At 41.8% G+C, this 24785-nt stretch overlaps 1 protein-coding gene across 2 annotated transcripts in view; it reads left to right on the top strand.

The window, feature by feature from the left end:
* The first annotated feature begins 5648 nt into the window (after positions 1 to 5648).
* The window catches only part of filip1l (filamin A interacting protein 1-like), an 87255-nt gene continuing 68118 nt past the window's right edge, over positions 5649 to 24785 (top strand). The window contains exon 1 of one of the 2 annotated variants that reach the window (XM_039793523.1): positions 5649 to 5945. The gene's annotated coding sequence lies outside the window, so the exon portion shown is untranslated. The remainder of the gene's footprint in view (positions 5946 to 24785) is intronic. The other variant, XM_039793525.1, reaches the window with a different exon arrangement.

Genomic DNA, 24785 nt, shown 5'->3' with positions numbered 1-24785 from the left:
TCCAAATTAAAGAAGCTGTTGTGTGTCTGATTTTCTATCTAAAAGTTGTGCTGAGTAAGTTTCACAGTCCCAGTTCTCTTTCCAGTCCTGCTTTAACTGCACAACACAGACAGACAGACGGACGGACGGACAGACTGACAGACAGACAGACAGGCAAGTGTGCAGACAGACAGATGGACCCTGATAAAAAATACCCAGATAGCCAACCAAAACCCTGTCTATATTTAAACTGAGCTGGTGGTGTCACACTGCCAGTCCCACATGTTCGTGGAGCTCCAGGAACTCTAGAGGAGAGTGCTGAGTCGTAAATACCTCTGTTTTTAAACTGCCCGCTCCCATAATACCGAGGGAGAGAGGAAGGAGGAAGAGGTCAGAGAGTGTGTGTGCTGTATCTTTGTGTGAGATAAATTGGTGGGTTATGACACTGACTTGGCATTGACCAAGTGGAAAACCTTTGCATGGTTTTACGTTGCAGCTAACAAATCATTCCTCAATAAAAATCAAATTCAAAATGACTTTTCTCATCTTTCCCATACCGACAATTCCTCTCTGGTGTAAGTGTCTCTTTCTATCATGTATCTGTTTTTATTTACTGGGAGGAAATGTTCAGCCGTGTTCCACTGTGACTCTGCTGTCACTGAAAACTTTGTTTTGTCCTTAAAGAGGAAGTAAAATGGGGGTTTTCCCTTAGACAGACAGCACAAAAAAAAACACACACATTTAATTCAGTTGACTGTTTCTTAAACCCGTCTTCTGTGCAGCTATTATCCAAACCTAGCTTAGCAACCATAACTTTGCACGGGAGGCCTGTCAAGTCATAAATTGAGAACCCATTTAAAAAAAAAAAAAAAAAAAGACCAAGAATTTTGGGAGGTAAATCTGCCACGTTTCATTGCATCATAATTGAAAAAAAAAAAAAACTGATTATGTGCTGTGTTGGAACAGAAAACTCAAAAGTAACTAGCTCACAAACATCGCTCAGGTCTATTACACATACAATGGGACTTTGTGTTGCAAATCGGACACATTATTCCACATGCTTTAAAAACAAATAAAAAAAAACAGTGACCCCAAAACCCCTTTGCAGTACAAACACAATTTCATTGACATCAAAATCCACTCAGACGTCATTCAGACACTCTTTCTAAAAGTCTACATGCATGCAGCGTCACGTAACCAATCCACAATGGCTTTTGTGTCCTGTAAAAGCTCTCTGGTTGCTGAGAGAAGTGTCCCAAAAAGGCCCTTTCACAGCTGCTCGGACATGTAGCGTATTGAACAGGCAGAGCAGACAGGTCGTAAAGGGACTGATAAAACAGCACCCGGGTGGCTGTGGATGGGAGGCAGAGAGAGGATTGGACCGAGACAGGTGTTCTGACTTACTGAGAGACCATAGGAAATATGGGTTAGTATTACTGGGAGAGAGATGGAGAGCGTTACCCCCAACACAAAAGAAATGATGCAATTTACTGCAGTTTGGTATGGAGAGTATTGGACGTGTTTGTGTCTTAGTTTATATTATATGCATATACAAATTGTCTTTATAATAATGCTGATGTTTTGTTGCACAAAACCAAATTAGTCGGAGCTGGTTAATGTGGCTCGGGAAAGGGAAGTTTGGGGACCCCTGCTGGAGCTGCTGCGCCCGCGACCCGGCCCCGGATAAGCCGACAAAGATGGATGGAGGCCAAATACAGTGAAATAACGGCAACAAAATGTATGTTCTGTATTAATTCAATTTTCAATACACTTTACAGGTAGAGTAGGTCTAGACCACATTCTATAATTTACAAAGACCCCAAAAATTTCCCACGAGCAAGCATTTGGTGCAACGGAAAGAAAAACTTCCTTTTAGGCAGAAGCCTCGGACAGACCCTGGCTCTTTGTGGGCGGCATCTGTAGCTGCCGGTTTGGACACAGACACTGATACTGATATACAGACATAGAGAATATGATTCATAATAATTATAGCAGTGGCAGTTATAGTAGCAAAAAATATAATGGAACTATGACTATAAATAGTAGTTGTAGCAGTTTCGGGCGTAGCAGGGAGTTGCAGGACATAGTAGTAGGACATAGCAGGGATGCATGGATCCATTTTGGAACAAACAAACTACTTTTTACTAAATTCATAAATTAAATATTGGTCTTTGATTTATTTTACTTTTTTGTATATATTCATGGCACTTATCTACTTTGTATTCCTACCTACCTCTCTGGTCTCTTACAATCAATTTCAAGTAAAACAAACTACATGACTTAATATGGTAGTGAATGAATATAATGAGAGTAAAGTAACAGGATACCCACACATGTGCACATACACGTTTTCCAAATCATAAACACACGCACCCACTCACAACCATCTGCAAGTGATGAGAGATTGCAATGTTGGAAACTCCTGGGCCTGCACTTTCTGTCGTGCCGCTCTTAGAGCTGTCAATGAGGTTAATTTTGTGATGTTTGTGATTAGTGACAAGTGTAAAGTTACTGCATGCCTTAGTCCAGCCTGGGGCTTACACTGTGAAATGTCTGGACTTGATAATAATGTGTGATAAAGCTACTTATTCAATTTACCTTCTCACTAACAAATGTTCCCGCACAGATTTTACTACATATAAACCATCTAAACTCAGGTTTGTTTACGTGCTTTTACTTGTATGTTTGACTACATTACATATGAAATTTCAACACACATGCATGGAGTCTAATTGCATAGTGAGTTAAAAGTTGGAACTTACATTACTTCATGTAGCTTTTAAAATGCTTAAAGCTATAGTGCGTAGTTTCTGCCGCCCCCCCATGAGGAACTCTAAGTAATGACAACAAAACGGTTGTGCGTCAGTAAACAGTAATAGTAAAGCTAGGCGAACGATTAGTCTATTATGTAACTGAAATTTTCTTGGCAAAAATCCCAAAGGTTTGCTGGTTCCAACTTCTTACACGGGATGATTTGATGCTTTTCTTTGTCATGACAGTTTAATCCTTTTGCTGGGAAAAAACGTACTCACTCCAACAATTCTCTGTCACATGCACGCATGCATGCGCACACACACACACACACACACACACACACACACACACACACACACACACACACACACACACACACACACACACACACACACACACACACACACACACACACACACACACACACACACAAATAAAGGTGAAAGAAAAGATAGTTGACCCAAAGATTTACGGCAGTGTGTCAAGGAGAGAAACCACTGACAGCTGGAGGACTCCGGTTGAGTCTTGACGTAATTCAGGTCACGCACACGCATGCACGCGCACACACACCAAAACACACACACACACACACATATCCGCATTTTCACATATCCATAGGTCAATCCTTATTTGGTTATCTTGGTCTGATATTTTTCTTGTCCATTGAATAGAAAGCCCATACTTCTATTATGGCTCTGACTTCTGCTGCAAGAAAGACACTGCCTGTGACTCAACCGTCTGTTACCCTCAGACTGCATCACAAAGTAACCCAGTTTTTAAACCAGTGCAGCAGTCTGCACTAACATAAGGGGTACCTATTTTTGGTGCAACCCCACCCCACTCCAAGGTGAAAAAATGACTCCACAGATTTTACACATCAAATACTGATTACCTGTCTTAGGGAGTACTACTACTGCATATGTGAGTTGTAAATATAAAGCCTTTTGTGGCTCCAGAGGGAGCTGCGCAAAATCTGATAAATTGCCTAAAGTGATGTCACTTGAGTCAGCGTGGGCTGGGACTGAAGACTACAGCCTTTAACATGAAAAACATCTGATTGTGTGGAGTTAAAAAGAAGTGAGCCACTCTTCATCTCTGCTTAAGGCTAGCAGCTCACTGCTACTGCTACTAGCATAACACACCCAGATGTCCAACCAAACTGTTGGTGTTCGAGTTGCACTGAGGGTAATGTAGGCACCAGGGTTTGACAATGAAGAATGCGTGGAATAAAACAGACAGTGTCTCTGGTTCCTTTTTGTTTTAAAGGGGAACTATTATATAGCATTTTCAGGTTCATACTTGTATTTTGTGATTCTACTAGAACGTGTTTAAATGCTTTAATTTTCAAAAAAACACTTTATTTTTCTCATACTGCCCATGGCCTCTGTATGAAACGCTCTGTTGGAGCGCCTGTCTCTTTAAGCCCCCCTCCATAAAAGCCAAGTCTGCTCTGATTGGCCAGGGTGTTTCTGCAACTCTGAGTCTCCTGGAATCTCCGCTCAGCTGGAGCTACTGCAACGGAGTATATAGCAGGACTTTGTACCATGAAAAATCACCAATAAAGGCTTCTAAACCAAATACTACACAGCCAGACATGTCCCAACAGTAATATGACCCGAAATTGGGGGGGAAATGACCAACGTTGGCCGCCAAGATAACTGCTATCTGGCGTTAGCATGATTAGCTGTTAGCTAACGTTAGATTGTAGTGGAACGAAGCAACACTTTTTACTGCCAAAAATAAAAGATAAAGGCTTCTGAACCAAATACTACCCAATCGGACATGTTTCAGTAATGTGACCCGATTTTGGGCAGCATACTGGCAGCCAAGATGACATCTTTTACTGCTGTTAGCATGTAGCTACTATAGTTAGCAGTGGACACTAATAGAATTTAGCAGCACTTTCTACAGTCAAAAATCGCAGATAAAGGCTTTTAAACCAAATACTACATAATCGAAATGTTTCAGGAGTAATGTCACTGGAATTGGGGAGAATTTAACAACATTGGCAGCCAAGATGACATATTTTACTGCTGTTAGCATGTAGCTACATGCGACTCTGTTTACACTGCAGTAGCTTGAAAAAAAACAACCATCCAGAAGGTCCTGCCTGGTGCAGATGACCAATTCCATAGATGGCTGTGTTTACTTGAGACCTAGCCAAGAATAGTAAAAACTGTTGAAACCGGAGCGTTCAGAACAGATTGAAATCTGAACGTTCACAGGGATTTCTCTAAAATAAGTTTACCTCATTATTTGAAATACATAATCTGACATTATAACATTGTAGATATGATAGAAAATACAGAAAAACCATAATATGTCCACTTTAAACTGTCGAATCGAGCACTTTTTTAATATCACAAAGTGTTCAACGACTAGGAACATGGCCATGATACATTAGTTTTTCAGAAACAATATATTATGTGACTTATCATATTATGTCTAAACAGTGCGAGCAGTCTGACTGCAGGGTAAAACGAATGCTTAACATCACAGTTTTGGTACCATTTGTTCTTTCATTTTCCTACCAACAACTGAATTATTATTTTTTTAAATTCCTGTCTAAATATTGCCCCTGCCACCCCCCTCGTTCTTTCTTTCCTTGGGGGACAGCCACATCCACAGACTCCAGAGGGCTAAGTCTTCTATCAAGGGCCATATGGTATTGTCAGCGCTCTGTGTGTGTGCATCCAAGTGTGTCTTTGTGTGTGTGCTGGAGAAGGAGGGCAGCCGTGGCTCAAGGTGTCAGAAGGGAGGGTGGTTTAAATTTAACTGCAACAGGGCTGAAATCTGCATGGCAGGTTGCGTCTCTCCCTCTCTGCTCTCTGCTCTCTTTCTCACACACACACACACACACACACACACACACACACACACACACACACACACACACACACACACACACACACACACACACACACACACACACACACACAGTCTGTCCTTACAGTCCCCAGCCACACACACAGCAGCTCCCTCAAGCTTTCAGGACACGCTCTTCCTTCTCCTCTTCTTTTCTCCCACCTCATCAGACCACCTGGATTGTACGAGAGGCCAGCTGAGGACGCGACGGAGGAGAGAAAACCATCGGGAAGGAAAGCAGAGCAAACACTGAGGATAACGTTTTCTCTGAGACGTCAGGCTGAAGGCACAGCCTGTGGCACTGCAGAGGCACAACAGCACAAAGGGCTGAAGCTTCGCTGCAAGAGGTAAGACTGGAGCTGGGCTTTGACAGGCTGTGTGTCAGGGGATGTGTGTCAGGGGATGTGTGTGTGTGTACATGCAACAAAAAAAAAGCCATTATTCATCCCTTTCATTTCATCCCTTTCATGTTGAAGGCAAATGCGAAAAGCTTGAATCTCTGTGTATTAAGGGTTAGTCAGCATTTTGGAGTAGGCTATCACCTGAAAAAAAAAAAAAAAAAAAGAATACTTAAAAATGCAAAGTGATATGTGCAATATAATATGTCTTAAAAAATGTAGATTAGGCTGGTATTATAAATGATTCAAATATTCTATTAATTACAAAAGCATTACATTAAAAAACTTTTCTGGATTATATGATGTTCTGGTTTTCTGGAAAGATACAACCCATTGTGCAGTTCGCTGCGAACAATATCTTAAAAAGTACAGATGCACTGAAATGTCTCATTTGAGTGGATTTGCAGAACAATCAGTGAGCGGGATGTAATCTGCGTCGTGGCAGCTTTTCTGCAAGGTTTTGCTAATTAGACAGAAACAGAGATTAGACGCCAGAAGAGAGAGACTACAGAGGCTCTGGGGGTCAAAGGGAATGTCTGTTGATCGTATTTTAATCTAACTGGATTGAATTTGCTCTAATTGGGTTGAATTTATTTGGCCAGGAGACAACAGATCTAAACTACAAAGTTTGTTCGCACACGGCGCTGTTTATTGTTGCTTAAAAAGATGCATTTGAGCTCAAAGTCAAACTTGTGTTTTGCAGGCAATAAATCACCCATGCGTTTCAATAGAATTTGCTGACGAGGGCAAACATGATATGGCCCTGGCGGCGGTAACACACCCCGTGGTCAATCTGCCCACCACATCAAAGCTGCGGTGATAATTCATCCGCTCCTGTGCAGTGATACTGTCTTGAGGGGACGCTGGTGTTGCACGACGGGTAGTATTGGTTGCGGCCAGGGAATTTCCGAAAGGGCAGCGTGTCCATGAAAATCCTTAGCAGTGTCATACAGTTCCTACTGGCAGGGAGGACGGCTGAGGGAGGAGGTCAAGTTACCAGGCCGGCACTCGTGCCTCAGTTTGGAAACGTACTCAGTGGAGTGGGAGAGAGGGAGAGACAACAGTAAAATGGCATGCCAATAAAGCATTTTCACTTGAGCTTAATTGTGAGACTTGGACCCATACGTTATTATTTCCCACAAATGCCAAAGTTATCATCGCGTGCACAGACGGGACGTCCTGCGCTGACATCCGCAGTTTGATGATGCGTTGGTATGTGGTGGTCAGCATAGTTAAAGAGAGATAGTACCACGTAAAAAGGGCTAGCATAGCTCTCACCGAGCACCACCATGCATTAAGGTCTGCAGTTACTCACAGGTTATGAATAAATTAAGCCTACAGCTGCATTTATTTTTACATTAATGAATGCTATCTGCTTTTCTCTGTATTACAAATCAACTACTTTTGGTTTTGGGCTGTATAAGCAATTCAAAGATGTAACCTAACCATTTCCCCCTCTTATGTCCTGACATTTAATTGACTACAATGAACATAAAATGAATCAACAGGTGTTGAAGCATTCCTCCAAGACTCCCACAAACCTACCTCCTGTGAGTAAATATTTCGGCCGACAGAAGGACAACCCAGCACGCTCCAGATGCAGCTTTAAAAGGCTTGGGGTTTGGCATGTGACTAGAAGTGACAGGTTAATCTGTTTAAGGAGGTACCATAGGAGACGGAGAGCCGCAGCCTTCTGGTGCTGGTAATCTGTCGTAAGCCAACAAGATGGTGGCTGACCAACAGATTGATCAAGTTTAGGGTAAACAGATTGTGTAAGAATTCTTCTACACGTCTATGGTCATACCAATGCTAGTTAAACATGTTGGGAATGCCCTTTCATTCATAATGTTTGACCTCTTTCTGGACTTTGAACATCATTCAAATATAACAATCGTGATATCACTTTTTGGTTGAACTGCTAAGAAGGTGTCGCAGTTATCTTTGGCTGTATTTGTATGCTGCATTACAGCAAAAACCTTGATAATATTATGAGTTTTCTGCAGCAGAGCAACTTGCTGCAAACTTCTTTTCTTCCAGGGTGATGGACAGTTTGGGGGTAGTGGGGCAGAGACATAGCCTAGAAATCTAGGACGCGCCCTAGTGGCAGCAAATTTATTTTGCAGCCAGGGGGGTCTAGGCACTCTCCGTTGGCTTGGGAGCTGGAAAAACCAAACTCTGGTCAGGCCAATTACGTCGTGTATAGAGTCGGTGGGCGGGCTTATGGCTGCTGCTGCTGCTGGGACAACCCGGTCTCACGGCAGTTCATGTCCACGTTAATCTTAATCTATTGATACGTGTTCACGGAGACGTTTTTGTCGTTTTTTACGTGTAAATGTCACGTTATTTTTTACGTGTAAATGTCACGTTATTTTTTACGTGTAAATGTCACATTAGTTTCTCGGGGAAAGGACGCCGGGAGGCTGCCGAAAAGGTCGCTCCATAAGCCGGGAGGCGCATGCGAGGCGGCCCGCTGGGGACCTGCTGGGAGGCGGCCGAAAAGGACGCTCCATAAGCCGGGAGGCGCCCGCGAGACGGTCCGCTGGGGACGCCCCACAATAACGGGATGGCGGAGGTTGGGTTTAGGAAAAAACTTACGGGGAAAGGGCGCCTTAAACGCCGGGGAAAAGGCTGTTCTGCCGACCGGATACGGCAAAAGTTTAATCTATCAACTAGCTTCGCTACCTTCTTCGTTGCTCTGCCTGGTTGTTGGTTCTATTGCGTGCAGAGCGAATTTGAAAGACAATCGTTTATCGCGCCCCTCGGATTGAGCCCTGTCAATGGTGTGGGTCTGGCTTGTCAGGCTAGCAGAGACACGCATTAAGGCAAACCTCCTGGCACCTTGAGCTTCACCAGCTTTAGGTGGGATTAAAAGGCCTGGCACTGAGGCTTTATTGGAGGTGTTTGATTCATCAATGGGGAGAGCTTGGTGGTGTGTGCCACACTAGGATGAGTGTGTGTCTGAACGAATCTAAGCAAATCTCTACTTGATTAGCCCTTAAAAAAACAGATCCAACATGCTTTTTCATCCTCCTGGAGTTTACCCACGTTTCAAGTTGTTCTAATGAGTAAATCACAGTAAAATCACTACAACAAAAAACTGCATTTTAAAGGGAAAGCTGCTAAAGTGCCATGGTTAGCAATGCTAAGCCTCTGTCCTGATTGACAGGTCGGCATTAAAGCATCCTTTGCTTTGGCGTCAATTTAAAAAATAAATGGGACCATCATTTAAAAAAAATTAACATCATGCTGTATTAACGAAGACGTGAAAGTAGTGATTGTGGCCATAAACTCATTATGAAAGGGTTTATTGAGGTAATGGAGTTTATATTGAGGTAAATCAAGTGAGAAGTAGGGTCATTTTCACATTAACTTCTATAGAAACTGACTTCTTTTTGCAACCAGTGGAATCGCCCCATGCTGGAAAATAGATAGAATGCAGGTTTAAGGCACTTCCGCATTGGCTTCCCTTTTCCCTTTTGTCTATGGTTCGAAGAGCTTTCCCACAGTTTGTTGTTCTCATATTCACATCATATCTTGACATAGCACCCAGACTCATCAGACACACCAGAAACTCCACAAAACAGATAACAGTGGCTTGATATGAGGAGACGGTTGGCGTGAAGTTCATGGGTCGTAACATGTCATTCTGTGATGGCTCCTTGAGCAGGACACTAAAGCTCTGTGCTAGTGGTGCGACAAGAGAAAAGACTGCTTCTCACAAAAGAATAAATAAAGTCTTACATTACATTTTTGGATCAGTGTGTCATGAAACTTGGCTCAGGGTAATCAGAATTCCAGAGCTGTCTGTCCCCTTAGTCGATGAGATCAGTTGTTGAGGTGAACTGTGACTAGAGTAATCAATTGTATCATATTTTATTTGTGCACTTACAGAATGGACTGACTCATTTCCATACTGCCATCAAAATATGATTCAAAGTTGCTGGACTTTGTAAATACTGTGTACAATATATGGGGAGCTGGGGCAGAAAGAGTCTGCGTTGTGTCATAATGCATATAAATAATGTATGGAGGAATTAAAGGGGCCCAGTGGAGTGTTCTTGTAAACAAACAAAAGTTATGTTTACATTCAGTGTATACCTGAGGTCTAAAAAACTCGTTGAATCAATTTCCTTACTCATAAAACTACAAGCTAACGTTGAGTGTCGAAGTGGGGTCGACCAGTACAAGAAGAGTGTTAATTCAGGGACACATGGCGTTTGGCTGTGGGAACAGTGACTTGTTTCAGTCCCGATGATCCTGTTTCTCTTACAGAATACCAACTGCTTACAGCTCTTGGAAAAGAGCACTATATATACCGAAGAGAAACGCGCAATGTTGTCCCACATTAGTCTCTCTCTATGTCTCGCAGCTTGACTCGCAGCCTTCTGCTGTCAAGTGAAGTGAAAATAAGTCAGCTGAGATCAGTTTGTCCATTGGGATGGACTTTTAAAGATCACATGGAAATTGCTTTCGCAGAACCCGTTCCCATGAGAGCAACTGAAGACTGGACTGAGGCTGGGGGGCTGTAACTGTAAAAAGGGAAAGGTCTGTATTAGGAAGAATGCCTTTCAGTCATTTAGTCACTTTGTTTTAAAATGTAGAACAGGTTATTATTTCCTGAATATTTGCGAGCAGTTATTTAATCTTTAAAGAGCCAAAAATTCTGTGTCAGCTCAAAGTGTCGTCAGGATGTTCTACTGTTATATATCATTTGATAAAACGCCTTATGGATAGCCGTTCCATTATCTTTATGTTGCATTTTATTGCTGACACCTCATTCCCCAGACACAGCTTGACACAAGGGGCATAAAAATAATTCACGTACGTACAGTATCTTTAAGCTGTTTGCTGCAGCAGATACAGTCACCGCTCATTTCTGTGTAAAAGTGAGTTATGCTTGTGCTGCATCAGTATCCCATGGAGCATTAGGAATGGATGGCTGCCTGAGCTGCATTAAAAACTATCAGCAGGGGATGAAAGTTGGAGGCTCACATTTTATGCGTGGAAATGCAACATGGTGAAATCCAAAAGGAGAATTTTTGGTCAGGTCCGAGTCAAATCTTTAGAGAAGCTGTTCTTCTGAGATCAAACTTTAAACACATTCATACGGTAGATGATGGTCACACTGTGTCTGCATTTACAATTTTCACTCCCCATGCATCATGCTGTGACAAGAAAAACAAAACAGGAAGGAGAGCCAGCGAGAGAAGAACAAATAAAGACTTTGTGCCTCCTCTCGTGAGCCGGTTCTGCGTCACAAATAAAAAGGAGATGGTAGAATCAGCAACAATGAAGAGTCCCTATTTCCACAAAAAATGTTCTACATCGATGTGGCCAGGCCATTTGTGTGGCAACCACCCACAGATGTTCGTCATCCACATTGCTCAGATTTGCCAGTGTGTCACCACCTTTACTTTATTTAATGCCACTGTTCTATGTTAAATATACAACAAGGGCCCACTGAAGTCAGCTGTTTGACAGGGCCAATGCTTTCCATGATGCAGCAGAAATTTTCAGGGCCATGTGCATACAGTCCTCAGCCGCTGTTGGCTGCTCTGCACATCAGACAGATTACCATGTGTAGAGTCTACTCTTCTGAGGAAAATATGTGTATTACCTATTAATTCTGTTGCCCTCCATATTAGAACAGTAAGGCCTGGTGTCCTGGTGTGGGGTCAGAGGTCACAATTTGTAAGTCTTCGCACAACTGGAATAGAAACCAAACGTTGCATTTTACAACAATGTTGCAGTTTTAAGCAGCAGATTACACTTAGCTTAGCTTGGCACAAAGTCTGGAAACAAGGGAAAACACCCTGGCTCTGTCAATGGTAACAAAATCCACCTACAAGCATCTCTAAAGTTCACTAATTAACACGTTGTTTTTTACTGGGGGTTATGTGCCAGTCTAATTCTTGGAGAGAGCTAAGTTAGCAGTTTCCCCTTGTTTCCATTATTTATGCTAAGCTACGCTAAGCTAACCAGCTGGTGGCTATAGCCTTATATTTACAGCACCAGAGTTGTTGTCTCTTGAGTTGTCTTACCACCTAACTCTCTGCAAGACAGCACGTTTTAAAATGTCAAACTGTTCCTTTAATTAAAGTATCAACAGGTAGCATGTTATAATCGCCTTCTGACAACACTAAATTATGTTAGTAACTACTGATTGAACACTACAAGTTTGCTAAAATTGCACCCTAGCAAAGAGTAGCTTGTTCTCCATGGGTGCAGCTTAGCTGAGCTTGCCATACATTATATTAACCAACTCCTTACAGTAGGCCTACTCTGTATCATGGCAACCTCAATGTGAACCAGCTCACATCTCGCTGCTATTTCTGCATTGTAATCCCACCAGCTTTGGTTGTGAAATTCTTGGCATATGTAACATGATTGGATAAAGCGACGCAAGTGACAGTCTGACTCTAAATATGCACCGGAGGAAAAAAATAAAACAAGGAAGCCCTGCTGCGAACACTACCTCTTTGAGCTAAGCCCCCATTGTTGCCCCTCTCTGTGTTTACTGTTGCTATAGAAATGGACCCCGCTGAGATGAGAGGGCTTGGCATGGCGCTGTGATACCGCGTGCCTTTTGCATTTGCTAAATGGCAGGGTCAATTATCAGGCTATTTTCTGCTGACCCACTAACATTTTCCCTGCTCCCTTTTATTTAAGAGACATGTTGAGAGCAAAAGGAACAGAGGAGGGAAGGACAGGAGTGTTACAATGGTGGTAATTGTCAGCGTGCACCCCGTGGCGGTTGATTTACTCTTCAGCCCGGACAACACTGGACAGATTTGGGAAACGTCTTAAATGGGAGTGATTTGTACAGAGTGGGATTTTGTTTGGCAGGAGTGCTGCTAGAAGGAGGCCCAGTGCTCAACAGCATATAGTGTGTCAGTGAGGGTAAAGGAGGGTGCATTAAACCCATCTGCCAAGATGACTCATAAGCAGTTCAGAGGGCCAAAGCCACAATAGTGCTTCAGAGATTTGGTGTCCAAGTTCTGAAGGATGAACTGTTGCTTTGGGCAGCTCATCCTGATAGTGGTGTGCTTTTATATCAAAACAAGCTTGCATCCTCTCAAAGCTGTTTACATCTTTCTACCTAAAGAGAGACATTTGCGCATGTACTGTACATGCTGTTCAACATGATCTAGATACAAGAACTAACTCCACTGTGTGCAAAAAAAAAAGATCCCAAATACAGTACGTTCATTCTGAAGGAGCTGACTTGAAGGAAATATTTTCACCTTTACAAAAAACAGAATCGCAGCACAGCATGTACAATTCAAGTACCCAGATTCTTTTGAAAAAGAAAACATGACTCAGCTTACTTTTGCTGGTTGGAAGCAGCACAGCATCTGAATATTAACAAAGCTAGAGAAAGAGCATTGTCATTCTCTATTTTCACACTGGGGGGTTACCTTGGGACAAACTCTGTCTCTTGTGGTATAATGTGATGCACCAGGCCAATAGTAGTCTTGTCATTGGTCTTATTTAGGGGTTTGACTTCCTATTCCTCCCTGTTTTGGTCAGATTGGTCAGTAGGTTATGCTTTATACTAATTACGAGCCAAACCACAATCACCTGTAACATGACATGTCTCTTCTCTTATTTCTTTATTAGGTTGACTGATCTTAAAGTGGCTTTCAGTTTGTGTTGATTCTAGCGGCCGCTTTGGACAAAAGCAATTCTCAGAATCAGAAAAGCTTTATTGCCAAGTACGTTTACACACACAAGGAATTTGTCTTGGTGTCGTAGGTGCATGTCACATTAAAGCAACATGCACAGACACACCGAGTCGCCATATGCGGCGCCATCTCAACTCTCTCCTAACTCTAGCAGGGACAGATACAGCATGACATGAAGGAGAGGAGGGGGAAATAAAAAAGCGACTCTCAGACTATCCTCATAAAGATAAGAACAGTGTGCAGACAGTGCGGTCTGCTGAGAAACGCACAGCCCGGCAGCCCACTAGTGTCTCAGTCACTGGGGAAGACGGGGGAGGAACAAGAGCGTCTCGCTTGCAGAGCCCCAACAGGGTGACTGTTTGTTTCAAGAAACGGCCTTGGCAAGTCCGTTCAAGATAAGGGGGCCGAAAGATTCAATTTGTTTGGTCTACACGAATGGCTGCTCTAATTTAATAGTCATTCTATTGTTCATCCGTTCAACTGGTCAATTTTTCTTTCCAAATCAGTGACCTTCTGCGTGATGGTATCCAAGCCGCGGGTCATAACCATGTTGTATTCCATCACGCGATTAATAGTCCCAGTTTGCGCACTGATAATCCCAGTTTGCAAACTGATCGCTTTTTCAACAGCTTCAGTCAGGCCAGGCAGCTTCCTTGGGCTTTGGACAGCTACCAGAGTCTTTTTAATTTCTTGATAAACCAGGGCGAAGCATCCTCCGATCAGCAGCAGTCCAGTTATCATGGTTCCGAATAGGTAGATATCCTCAACGTCCTCCACGGAGAGAGCAGAGAGACACACGACACGCCATTTCTCCCAGCCGTCCATCGTATACCCCGCAGCAAACGTTCCGTCAGGACATGCTGGCTCACCCGTACCAGTGCTCCTCCTCGAGAATACAGTGTCAATTGCGCTGAGAGACCAGTTAGTCAGTTCCATAATTTGGGTTTTGTAGAGCCTGAGCCTTGCAGGGAGAGTCTCTAAAAAGTTAACAACAGACAACATGAGACAAGATAGCAAGCATGGTAGGCCTGGGAGGGAGAGGGAGAGAAAGCGACCGCTTTCGCTGAGAGCAGAAAGTGTTTTTACAACACCTGCTGTCGCAAAGATCTTTTCTTCACGGTGCTGTATTACCCACTGTATAGTACTAAGTTAGTGTTACTGGGAGGTCATACAGTTATACTATTAGTTACAAAGACCCAACAATTCCAGTAATTCCCCCAAGAGCAAGCAGTGGCGAGGAAAAACTCCCTTTTAGGAAGAAACCTCGGACAGACCCAGGCTCTTGGTAGGCGCTGTCTGGCGGTGCCGGTTGGGTGTGTGATGAACAGTGGCAATAATAGTCACAATAAAAATAATGGAACAGTGACTAGAAATAGTAGAAGTAGTTCATTGCATAGCAGGGCACTGCAGGACGATACAGGATGTAGCAGGGCATAGCAGAGCATAGCAGAGCGTAGCAGGACGTAGCAGAGTGTAGCAGGGCACTGCAGGGCACTGAACTAGAACTCTCCCCTGCCGGATCGGGCTGTACTGGCCTGCCTCCCTCTACTTTGATTATATCGTTGATAATATGGTAGATGAATCTGACGACTATGAAGAGAAGCAGAGAAGAGAAGGGGTGTCGCGTCTGCAGACACACACCCTCCCCCGCCGGTCTGGCTGAACGCTGCAACTCCTCACTCCCTAACTATAAGCTTTATCGAAGAGGAGAGTTTTAAGTTTACTCTTAAATGTGGTGACGGTGCCTGCCCCCCGAACCCAGACTGGGAGCTGGTTCCACAGGAGAGGAGCCTGATAGCTGAAGGCTCTGGCTCCCATTCTACTTTTAGAGACTATGGGAACCACAAGTAACTCTGAATTCTGGGAGCGCAGTTCTCTAGTGGGGCAATAAGAGAATAAGTTACAGGTGCATCGTTGCATTTCAAGTGTTGCATAAGGGTAACTTAGCTTACTTTGGATGTCTCGTGAGCTAAACCAGGTATCACTGTCACTGTGTCAGGACCCAAAGCATTAAGAGTTTGTTGTAGCAACCAATGTAAAAACATAGATTAATATAGCGTATTTCATGAAACCTACGGACGCTTTACACAAGTAACGTTACAGGGGGACAAGGGAAAAGAAAATAGTAGGCCAACACAAACACGGAGTAAAAGGAAAACCTCTGCGCTAAATGGAAGGGACAAATGTCAAGCTCAACAGGGTCTTCTTTCCCCGCTGATTCTGCCAAGCCCGTTCCCTTGGGTTGGAATTTAATGTCGGCTACTGACACACAACCACATTACGCATTGTAAAGTTATTTTTATGAATGAAATAGACATATTACATACCTGAATTCGGGGTGGGTTTAGAATTATTTACAATCCCGTAATTGTCTCCATCTGTTGAAAACCCGACCGAGTGTGACTCACGTTATCGCCCATTGTCTTTCCCTTTTAACTTTTAGTTGTTCTTGGTTTAATTTCCTTCTTTCTTTTGATGGTCCTGCCCCAGTACTGTACTTCAAATACAATTAGGCCTATATAAAGAAATCTCCTGCTTCCTTTTACCTGGCGACCTTACCTTTACTTTGCGGGAAAAATCGGACCCGGGCAAATGCCTTCCTAAAAACGATATAAAAATAGCGTTCTTTTCACTGTTAGTCTCATTTGCTGTTACAGGTCATTTAAGACCATTGTATGAAAAATGACAGAGCTTTAGAAACATTAAAAAGTTACATATAGACACTTTAACTGAACTCCTATCAGGTTATGAAAATCCTTCTTCAGTTATAACACTCCAATAATAAAAGTTGGAGCTGTAATTATTAAGAAATCACAGACTTTTAAGCTCCGAAAGGGATTTAAATCACTGACCATCAGAGGTAGTAATATTGAAATGACCACACATCCCCTCGAGACATTCATATGCAGCTATATAATGAGATCTTGATCCCACGTTATATTGTGCCAACAAGACGCTTCAGGACATTTTGGATGCACAAACTCCAATAATTGTTCATTATAAGCAACCTGCTTGTTTGTAAATTCGATACAGTCCACCTAATTAAACTGCTGATTTGCATTATCCTGGAGACGATGGCAGTCAATAGCACGCAACTATAAAGTCGATGCTCTAACTACAGCTTAGACATTTGGTTTGTAAATAGCCCAAAGTGTGACTCATCGCATATCTTATCAAGGAGGTTGCTGGGCAACTGGGGTGGGGGCAGGCCTGCAGGGACAACAAGATGGAAAGAGGCATATCTAATCTGCATTTAAAAAAAGAAAAAAAGAAAGAAATATGTTTAATACAGAAGTCGCATCGGCAGAGAGTTGCTCCCTGGATAAAGACGTTTAATATTGAAGTTACTATATGTAACTTTTTAATGTTTCTGTAACTGTAATTTTTCATCTAATCATCATAAATGGCCTGTAACAGCAAATGAGACTAACAGTGAAAATAATGCTATTTTTATATCGTTTTTTTGTTAATGCCTTTGCCAGGGTCCGATTTTTCCCACAATGATACAGAATGATTTACATCAGGTAGAACGGCTCTACAGTAACACATTCTGACAGGTCACAGATTTCTTTGTGACACCGGAAAAGCCTATGGGGTAAAAGGTAACAGGAGTTGTCTATAGGCCTAATAGTATTTTAATTTTATTTCAGTTATCTGTTGTATACTAGGGCACGGCCATCACAGAAAAAAAGGAAATTAAACGAAGAACAACTAAAAGCTAAAAGAGAGAGAGACAGACAATGGGCAAAAACCTGAGTTAATCTCAGTCAGGCTTTCAACAGATGGAGACAATTACAGGATTGTAAATGATTCAAAACTGACCCTGAATTGGCCCTCAGGTACGTAATATTTCTATTTCATTCATAAAATAACTTTACAATGCATGATATGGTTGTACGTCAGTAGCCTATATTAAATTACATCCCTTCCATTTAGCACCAGTTTTTATTTCTTTTTAGTCCATGTTTGTATTGGCATAATCTTTTCTTTTCCCTTGTCCCCCTGTACTTGTGTAAAGCGTCCGTGGGTTTTATGAAATGCGCTATATTAATCTAAGTTATTTTTACGTTGGTTTGTTACAACAAACTCATAAGGCTTTGACTCGTGACACAGTTACAGTGAAAACGTTACACGGTTTAGCTCACGATACATCCAGGCTAAGTTACCGTATGCAACGATGCATCTGTAACATATTCTCTTATTGTAAATGAATGATTTTCTGCCAGAGCAAAACATTCATTGCAACTATATGACCTCCCGGTAATGCTAACTCAGTATACAGTAGCAATAAAGCACCATATAGAAAAGGTAAAAACACTACCACTTTTGTCCAAAGTGGCCGCTAGAATCAACATAAACTGAAAGTTACAAATAATAATAATAATAATAATAATAATAATCATAATAAGTTATAAAAGTTTATTTGACATAGCACCTTTTGCAGACAAAGTCACAAAGTGCTTCACATGATAACATTGTTAAAATAAGACCCAAACAGTAAAATGAGGAAGCAAAAAAAGAAATAAATACCAATGGAAATAAAAGATTAAAGGTGCTGTAGGTAGGATTGGGAAGATCCAAATTTGAAGTTGGAAAAAGGTAATATATTGCAATATATCGCAGAATATTGCAATATGTTTAAAATTGCAATAATATCGTATCGTGATAATGTTGTATCGTGAGGCCTCTGGTGATTCCCACCCCTATTCTGGACCAACTGACCGTCCTGGGATGACTTGCTGAGGCAGGTGAAAAGGGAGTTGCAGTAATCAAGCCGGGATAATATAAAACCATGAATGATCATCTTAAATTCAGATTGCGGAACAACAGCTCTAAGTTTGTCAATGTTTCTCAATTTGAATTTGTGATTTGATATGTTGACCAAAAATATAGCCATTTTAAAGAATCTATAGCTGTGTCCATATTATCTCACAATGTAATGCATAAATAAAATGGGGGAGCATCTTACTGCTTTGAAAAACAGTAACACAAACTACAAGATTATTTTTCTTAAGAGTGAAGCGAACAGTGTCTACAAGCAGCTGATCTTCCTGTAACCACTGGAACATACAGCTGCAGCACTGACTTTTAGCCACAGATCCACTTAATCTTCCTTAGACGTAAATGTCTTTGTGGCTAAAGGTGCGGAGGAGACTCAGCCATCCATGCGGGCTCAGGTTTTCTCTGAACGCTGTGCTCACTTACGGCTGTTCAAGTGATAGCGCTGAATTCTCTTTAAACTCTTGATTTTGGAATATAGGACAAATCTGCAGTATCTCAATTAATACCAGCCTACTGTACTTTGTGATTTAGGCTGATAGGTGGAAAGTATCTTTATCACTTGATACGTGATACCTTGGCCACTGAAGGACAAATGCAGCAGACTACAGTACAGGTCCTTAGCAGGACGTGGTCCAACACCAACCAGGCAGTGTCCCAGCTATTGCCTTCGCCTCACTTCTATACTGTGCAGGGGATTGGATGGCCTCTAATTTTAGCCTGGGGTTTGTCGCCCACTGGACATATTGGATTACAGGCAAAAAGGAAGGGGACACAACACTCATTAGTTGGGATTTTTTAAGTAATTCATTTCATCCCCTGAAAAAAAAGAATTTAATAAAAAAAATCATGGCAATCCATCCAAAAGTTGTTGAGACGTTTCAGTCTGGACCAAAGTGGTGGACTGACCGAATCGCCATCTGTATGCTGGCTGATGTGATTATTACCTGCTATTTTATGATGCTTATTCTGCGTGTATTGTTATATACTTTTCCATTTGAGAAGTGTGTTATCATTGTAACATGGATTCTGTGATTCTGTAGAACTTTTAACGTTTACATTCAATACAATATGGATACAGAACAGAGGTGACAGTGACGACATAATAATCTAAAGAATTACACACTTTGAGTCAATACATGAATCAATGATAACTTGACCCGACATTTCTGACTGAATCTTCCAACAAGAGGCAGTATGTGTGTGGCAGCATGTGGACCATCTGATGGATGCTTTGACCCTGTAATCCTCCACTGTCGAGCCTCTGTCACTACACAGATGGATGGACAGACTGGGAATGCACCGGTTAATGAATGAGTGCATGCTGATGCCTACCTTTTTCGTTGAGGGGTTTGTTGTCTCTCTGAAGGTGAACACAGTACTGTCAGTGCAGTAGTCACTGTTAAAGTCAGTTATTGTCTAAGTTACTTAGACTTTAATGTCCCCGAGAGGCAATTTGTTGTACAGTACAGCCTACAGGCATAGGACACATAATCCACAGCACAAACATTGAACCAGACATCTACAGCACTGTTTATCTAACATATAACATACACACATCAATAAATAGAATACAGTAAAAGGAGTATATTGCACAATGTCATAAATAAATAAAATTACTTCACATATATCCCTTCAGTCAAACCCCTCCCTACATCTTATTTAATTGGGTTATTGCCATAGGAATGAATTAGTTTTTGCTCGATTGGTTCTGATGTTAGCATATCTACAACCAGAAGGGAGCGGCTTGAACTCCACTGAAAGTGGATGGGTTGTATCCATGCAAACCTTGTACCTTTTCTTGACAGTCATTTAGTGAAGGGCCAGAGGTTAGCTGAACAGACATACTCATATATACACTACTGGTCAAAAGTTTTAGAACACCCCAAATTTTCTAGTTTTTTATTGAAATTTTAGCAGTTCAAGTCCAATGAATAGCTTGAAATGGTACAAAGGTAAGTGGTGAACTGCCTGAGGTTACAAAAAAAAGTAAGGTTACCCAAAACTGAAAAATTATGTACATTTCAGTATTTTACAAAAAGGCCTTTTTCAGGGAACAAGAAATGGGTAAACAATGTAAAGCTGTTCTGCAGCAATGGAGGTTGATCAAGCTTTGAAAGTTGGTGCTACCAATTCCCACAGGTGTTCCAACTTGTCTGGATTACTTACAACCCCCTCTGTTTGTATAAAAGTATTGTTGGAACACACTGTGGTACCGTACCCTCGTGAGCATTATATGAACAGTATTGTACTGCAGAAAGTAGTGTGTTGCTATAAAAATGGTGGGAAAAAGGCAATTAACAATGGAAGAGAGACAGACCATCATAACATTTAAGAATGTTGGTCTTTCCTACAGAGAAATTGCGAAGAAAGTCAAGGCGTCAGTGAGTACAGTATTCTTCACCATCAAAAGGCAACTGGGGGAAACTCTGACAGGAAGAGGTCTGGCAGACCCAAAGCCACAACAGAATCGGAAGACAAGTTTCTGAGAGTCAACAGCTTGCGTGATAGGCGGCTCACAGGACAACAGCTTCAAGCACAGCTTAATAGTGGTCGTAATAAGCAAGTCTCAGTTTCAACTGGAAAGAGAAGACTTCGAGCTGCAGGTTTGATAGGTCGAGTTGCAGCAAGAAAGCCATTGCTAAGACGACCAAGAAACATCGTCAATGGACTACTGAAGACTGGAAGAAGGTGCTATGGACTGATGAATCAAAATTTGAAATCTTCGGTTCATCACGCAGGATTTTTGTACGCCGTCGAGTAGGCGAAAGGACGGTTCCTCAGTGTGTGACATCAACTGTCAAACATGGAGGAGGAAGCGTGATGGTCTGGGGCTGTTTTGCTGGATCCAGGGTCGGTGATTGGTACAGAGTGAAAGGCACCCTGAACCAAAACGGCTACCACAGCATTTTGCAGCGCCATGCAGTACCCTCTGGTATGCGCCTAGTTGGTCAGGGGTTCATCCTACAGCAAGATAATGACCCAAAACATAAGCTAAGCCAGAACTACCTTAGCAAAAAAGATGGTAAGCTTAAAAACATAGAGTGGCCAGCACAGTCACCAGACTTAAACCCCATTGAGCTGGTTTGGGATGAACTGGACAGAAAAGTGAAAGCAAAGCAACCTACAAGTGCCACACATTTATGGGAACTTCTGCAAAAGAGTTGGGAAGAACTTTCTTAGAAAGAATGCCATGGGTGTGTTCAGCTGTTATATCTGCCAAAGGGGGCTACTTTGATGAGTCAAAAATTTAGAATACATTTTGGTTTATAAATTGATTCCATGATTTCTTTTTTAACTTAAATTGTTCATTTGTTCTATTCTTTCATTTCAGAGTACAATAATAAGACACTGAATTGCATGAATTTCAATAAAAACCTGGGAAAATTGGGGTGTTCTAAAACTTTTGACCAGTAGTGTAAATATTTCTATACTATAAGCACATTTACTGTACATGACTTCTGGGATCATATACAGTCTGAAGTATTCGCCCCTGAACGTTTCGACCTTTGCCACATTTCATCAAATTATACTAATAGTAAAAGTGTCCATATGAAGTGGATTTGCTTTCAATTTAAAAATAAAAGTTGAAAATTATCACTTTTCAGTAGATTCCAGGTCTGGTGAATGTGTAATAGTTAAGTGGTGTATACTATAATGCACTGCTCGAAGAGTAAAGCAGAATTGGAAACACACAGCAGATATGTTGTAAACGGGGATGTTGTGGCTGTATGCTTAGAGTCAGACAAAGTGACAGCCTGCTGACCAGCTGCCTCTTTAAATTTATAAAATCCTGAGCCCACGTAACTTGAAAAATGTGGGGTCCATGACATGAGAGGGACATGCATGTTTTTATCTCAACCAAACTGCGCCAGGTGACAGTAGCTGTTCCCTTGTAAAGTCTTAGTATACTACTCTGTCAAAATCCATTGCTCTTTCTCATTTGTAAAAGAAACACACACAATATAACAATCTAGCAGCTAATTTATCTGACAGCATTTTAGGCTTTTGATGATAACAAGATGTCTGCAATGCGTTAAGTACACTTATCCATTTAACATACAGAGTAAACTAAGCCATGGCAGATTGGAAGCGCAAAACGCACCCGTTTTAGAAAATATGTTCCCAAAAATACTATGAGGAAATAGTTACCATAAGTGTTACCCATCATGTTTTTAATTTTGTGACTTGCAAATTCGGTCCTACTTTGGCACTTTCTTGTGTGAAATGTTTTTGTTTTGCTTATCTGCTTCCCAGTTAAATTGGTTTAGTGATATATGGTTGTGATTTGCTCTTTCTGTAGTCAAAAATAACCAGTCAAAACAGTACCAGTCAAAAGTTTGGACACGCTTTCCCATTCAAGTGAATGACAATGTGTGTCCAAACTTTCGACTGTATGTACTGGTACAAAAAGCTCCAAAAGGCCACTTCCAAAACTAAAAAAGTGCTGCCCTCTGCTGGCCGAACAGAGCTAAGGGTCTCAATAAAGACCCATGTAACCTCTAAACAGTTCTTATCATAACCTGAGTTTTATATGGACGCAGGATGTTAAAAAAACACTGTCATTCACTGAATTAAGGACAGAGACACTGTGTTTAAAGAAAACACTCCCATAAGAGTGACCAAAGTCGTACAGCAGCACAAACAGTGGAATCAGTGACTATGGTGAAGAAAAACTCCATATTAGGAAGAAGCAATGTGGGTCTGGGTTTGTTGTGCCTCAAATTGCTGCTACTCAACATTATTTTGATCTGCCAGCGTGGGTGTTTATCTGTGTGTATATGTTTGGGATAAAGCGGAAAGGATCATGGTGTTCAGATGTCGAGGCCTTTAGGTGATTCGTCTTCACCGTGGTGGCCCTTGTGGTGACAGATCATTCCAGCTATTCACACCTTCCTACCATCGGATCTGTCTGGAGCTGCTCGGTCATGTTTGGAACACAGTGCACTTTAGGAAGGGGGGGAAGGGGAAGCAGGAACAGAGGATCGAATTTTAAAAGAGGGGAAAGAGATCTGGATGTGGGTTTTTTTTAGATTATTTTTGGGGCTTTTCCCTTTATTTTTTGACAGTGACAGGTCGGATTCAAACCTGGACCGCTGCAAAGGACTCAGGCTACATGGGGCGCACGCTCTTACTGGGTGAGCTAGAGGTCAAAGATCTGGATGTTTTTAAAATGTTGCCTTAATGAGCCCAGTTAGCTTAGCCACCCGTAATTTAGCTACATGTTGCCTTTTCAGAAGTAATTTACTATTAAAATTGCATCTGATTCTTCTTTTATTTTCACCACAGATGTATTCCCTGGAGTAATATCTGTAATTGCACTACATATTTTGCTATGCTTTTACTGTTTGTTGTTCTAGAAATATATTTGTGGTGATAGGTGACAAAAGGAACAGAAACAAAATTGCAACTCCTACACTGGTTACAGGAAAAGCTCTGCAATTATTACCTAAAAAGATCAAATAAAGCAACACATGAAGCAAACTTGCATCCACGTCAAAGGCTGCCTGAGCTGCTAAATGTGTTCCCTTTGAAATTAAATTGTAGGAGCTTGCTATTGCTCAGACGTTCAGACTTATAGTAAATAGTTTGATTTATGTTTTCCCTCATAAACAACAAAACACCGCTGCTAAAAGGTTAACTCAGCCGGTAACACTAAACCCTGTGTCTCCTTGTCCCTACGTGTCACGTTTAACGGGAGGATGAGACTAACTTGACTGAGTGAGTGTAGGTCTTCCTTAATTCTAAAGGGGCCATGCTGAGTCAAGCTTGACCTACCCAAAGCTAGTGATGGGACAACCGACTCTTTTATGCGAGTCAGTTCAACCGGATGGTCGTTGGTTGGCCTACCGAGTTAACAGTCACCGTTTTTTGTGCCCTCGGCGACGGCAGGAACCAAGACACCGCGGAAGACTCGAGCGGTTGCGGTTACATTCGGTCTCGACATACTATTTACACACTCACACTGACCGACACTAGACTCACGCACTGGCCACGGTTACATTCGGTAGCCTGGTGTCCTCGTGACAGTCTAACCACCATGTAACATTTAACTTAAAGTGATGGTTCGGAGTAATTCACCCTAGGGTCCTTTGCACCATGACCTCGAGCCAAACACCCCCCCAGAAGCTTTTTTCACCTGGGTCTAACATTGGGAGAGTTAGCTAGAGTAGCGTTATCAGCTGAATAGCTTAGCTTAATTTAACTTTTTTTTTTAAAGTAAGTGCTGTAGTATAACTAGCAGGAGACAAGTAATAATTGAGGTAAGTTTGGAGACATTACCTTATTTAATCATTGAATTAATAAATATTTTTGTTGTAACTCT

This window comes from Perca fluviatilis, chromosome 24 (assembly GCF_010015445.1).
Source record: "Perca fluviatilis chromosome 24, GENO_Pfluv_1.0, whole genome shotgun sequence".
Lineage (NCBI taxonomy): Eukaryota > Metazoa > Chordata > Actinopteri > Perciformes > Percidae > Perca > Perca fluviatilis.
The sequence above is the reverse complement of the archived record's forward strand: the minus strand, read 5'-3'. Positions and strand labels throughout refer to the sequence as shown.